Genomic DNA, 4186 nt, shown 5'->3' with positions numbered 1-4186 from the left:
CTAAATGACAACTATCCTGAGGGGCGTCACTGTGTGGGGTTGGTGGAGGGGGGGGCGGGGGGGTGGACTGACTATCTTGGGCACCAAAGGGAGGAGGGCCCTTGAGAAGCCTGGGATGAAAAGTTTGTTTTGTTAGCGATTTCTAATTTTGAAGTTATTAGTATAATAATCAAGTTCAAATTAGATGAATAAATTGGTTGAGAGATTGAACTTTGCATCTGAAGAGAAGCTGGAGGTTGCCTGAGGCCCTTCTCACCCCTTACAAAAGGTGCAAAATGGTTTAGTCTGTCCCCACACAAGGATTAATCTCTAAACGCAGCTAATCAAGCTGAATGACTGCTGATGGTGGGGCATCAGCGTGCACTGCAAAGTCAGGTCTTCCCCCAAGAAAGGAAATTTGGCGTACTAAAAAAGAAAAGAAAGGGGACAGAAAGAAAGGAAACTGAATAGGTTAGGTGAGCACATCTAATACAGTGAGCTCATAAGATGGCTACTAAAATATGGTACATATCACAGATTATTATTATTTTAATAAATTATTATTACTTTAAACATCAGTATTATATATCCAAGCTGTTCATAAATGCACCAGAAAGATAGGTAATTGCTGAGTCTCATTCCGAGGATGTTAAATGCCAATGATTTGAGTTGGTAAAATGTCACGAGCACAGGAAAATGATAAGAAAACAGGAAAATACAGACAGAGGGCAGGATCTCTGCGGATACAGCAACCACCACACACTTTTAGTGCATCATAAGTGATAATTAAGAGGGATTATGTTTATATGAGTGTACACATTGTTTATTTTAGCTTCAGTTCATTAGTGACTACTCTAATAACCACTACAGATTCATGCGTACAGTTGCAGGCTCAATTTAATCTGGGAAAAAAAACAAAAGGTACAATGAGAGACATAGATGAAGAGAAGAAGGAGGTCAACACTAAAATTTAAGGTAACTGATTTTGCAAAAACAAGCTGCAACTTTTCCAGTTAAATGCATTTGATATGAATTCAAATACGTTCAGTAAGCTTAAGAAATTAAGTTGAATCAACAACTCTTCAGTCACACCGATAAACATTACAAACACACATGATTTCCTTTGACATTTTTTTTAAAAGTCATTTCCTGATTTCACACAAAGAACTTACAGGTGCAGCTGCTCCTGCTGGAGTTACTTTGTCTCAGCACTGGTAGACAATATGCTGATCAGGTTTCTTTAGAAACTTAATTTAATGAGATGATTGAACATTGTACAATAGATTCATTCTACTCATCACTTCAAGTTAAAATAACCCATGTTTATAAGTATTGGAGTGTTCTGGAAATAAATACTATAAATTTTAAGTTTAATTATCTTGAATAAATAAAACTTGTATATTTATGTTAAGTAAAGGAGAAAAGAGTAGTTGATTCCACTAAATTCCTGGATGTTTTTTTTTTTTTTTTTACTGTGCTTATGTATAGGGCCCAGAATTTTGTGCAGCACCACTGACAATCCTTGACTTTAGTTTATTACCAACCATGAATCTCTCTCTTGATTAGCTGAGTGGTCGCCTTACAGATCAACTGCCATCAACATCTCCCTAATCACAGTCCTGTAAGTCATTTAATCCGTGCTTTGGAACCGGGAGACATATGCCATCGAGAAGTCACACACCCCATACACTCATACACAGCCAAACACACACAGAAACTAAAATGTTATCAGCAAACGAGGCCTGCTATACCATTGTATCCACCTACCCAGACTGTAGCTGTTACGTGCTCCTCTAAATGTCTGCGACACTTCACCTCAACTCCTCAGAGCGGCACAGCGCTGCACCCTGGCTAAATGAAAAACAATCTGAGGAAACGGGGAACAATCCTAGGCAGGCTCCAGTGGGCTGCCATAAAAAGAGAGGGCTGCCTTCTCCAGCCTCTCCCTCATGCCTTCAGCTTTAACTCTATGGGCTGATGAAAGATCAATGGGCCGACTGGGCAGCCGCTGCTGTGCCTGCTGTCCGCCACTGCACCAGGAAGCGAGCCAATTACAAAACACCAGGAAAAAAAAAAAGAAGAATGGGAAAACCCTCCATCTTTAGCGAAAGCGAACTGAGTGATTAGTGAAAGAGTTTCGTGTGTGCGTGTGTGTGTTTTCCTGTTATCTCATATATGCTGAGTCTGGCTCTTTGCAGCCAGACTTTTTCAAGAAATGTTGAATGTTTCCAGCCTGTGGATCATATTCCAAACTCATTTTAACCCTGATCTCTCCCCACCTCCCCTACCTCACCCTCTTTAACACCCCTTTAACCCTCCACCCCCTCCCCGCCTCCAGGAGCCTCACTCCAGATCTGTACCAGCTAACCAGACCTCTGGATCTCCGGCAGGAATAATGGGGGTTGGCGCTAGGGTTTGGTGCAAACACGCAGCAGCAGACAAACAAATCATGTTAAGTCTCTGCTGCCACGGCTGGCAGCACACTCAAAGGGGAGCCGGTGCCCTGCCAGGGAGGAGGGTGCACCCATTTTCCCAGGGAGGGGGTGAGGGCGAGGGTGAACACGAGGGAGGGTAGTGTTGGAAGGGGAGGCCTGGTCCTTATCGAGCCCGGATCACAGACACCTCCGCCCCTCCTGGCAGGAATGCACACAGCTCCCTGTGGGAGGAGAGAGGGAGAAGAAAGGAGGAGGAGGAAACAAGCAGACATTAAGAGGGGAAGTAAAAAGGGAAAGAAAAGAGTGAGTGAGGGAAAGTGAGTGACTGAATGAAGGAGGGAGACAGACACACACACACACACACACACGGAGAGAAAAAGACCTGCCCAGCATAGGAGAGGGAGTGTCTCTGAACATACACCCACAGACAAAAACACACCAATCACAGCACTCAACACACTCTCACTGGATTGAGAGCACCACTGGGAGAGCACATAGGAAAACAAACAGGGCATTAGCGTGCTTAAATACCATTCTAACCATGCAACTGTGGTTATCATTACTGCGGTTCAGTCGCACTTTTAATGCAATGTGTGTCACTGATGACAGCTGGGGAGAGATCATAAAGTCGACAACGTAGTAACACACCATAGAGGTGTTAAACATAATGTCATTAGACCATCGAGAAATGTTACAACTATTGGTATTTCTTAGACTAGAAGTTAGAAGAATTCATGTTCTTAAGTGTCCTGAACATAAATTCTAGAAATTTTGGGTTAATTAAATTGAAAAAATAAAACTTGCACATTTACATTAAGATAATGAGAAATGATAAGTTGATTCCACTAAATTCATGTATGTTTTCTTACATTATGAGGGGTATCCCAAAAGAGTAATGTTTATCTCTTTGTTATTGAGTGATATTTCTATCCTCTTGTTGTTTTCCAAAATATGCACGTACATTAATCTCAACTTGTCAACACTAACCTTCTGAAACCATAGTGTATGTTTCAGGTATCATGGTTGCAAATATTCTCTAAAAGCAATCAACAAGACAATAAAATACCAAACATATTAAGTTTCTCAGTTTGTACAATACTTCCGTTGCCTCTCCTGGGATGGAAACATTTATTTTTAAAGCCCATGGAGAGGTAATTGTGATCTTAGCATGGCGTTCCTGCACGCTGGCTGCAAGCTCTTTGTGGTTGTGTGTCGGGGCAAAGAACAGATTTCGTCAGGTGGAGACTGGGGTTTAGGGGTTCATTTACAGTTCACCCAAGAGCATTCCACGCAATCTTTACATTTCCATTCACCCTCACTTACTCTCTTCCCCCTTCCTCTCCTCCACTCCTCCGCTTATCACACACTTCTTTCTCCTCTTTTTGTTTTTGAAATGCTAATATCTATGAACGCTTAATCCTTCACTATTTACATCCTTTGCTTTTCAGTCGAAAATGTGAAGAGCTTTGACATATATTCTGCACGCTTTGCTGAATGCCCGGGAGCGGAAGTGTCATGACGGAGATGTGAGTCACACTACAATGGACGTACTGTAACTTCTGTGTACTGATCCCTAATTACTCTAAGTGTCTGTGAAATGCACTGCTAACCAAAACATACAGCCAAACACACAAACTCTGACAGCCAATGTAATACCAGCGCAGCCCAGTAATCCCCTTCTTAACACTTCTGTGACTTGAATGTTTCAGAAATCAACAAGTCCAACAAAGAAAACAGAGACTCGGTCAGACAGACGTGCAGGTAGGCAAGTA

Source organism: Lutjanus erythropterus, chromosome 20 (assembly GCF_056507025.1).
Source record: "Lutjanus erythropterus isolate fLutEry1 chromosome 20, fLutEry1.hap2, whole genome shotgun sequence".
Classification (NCBI taxonomy): domain Eukaryota; kingdom Metazoa; phylum Chordata; class Actinopteri; order Lutjaniformes; family Lutjanidae; genus Lutjanus; species Lutjanus erythropterus.
This window is presented reverse-complemented; position numbering follows the sequence as displayed.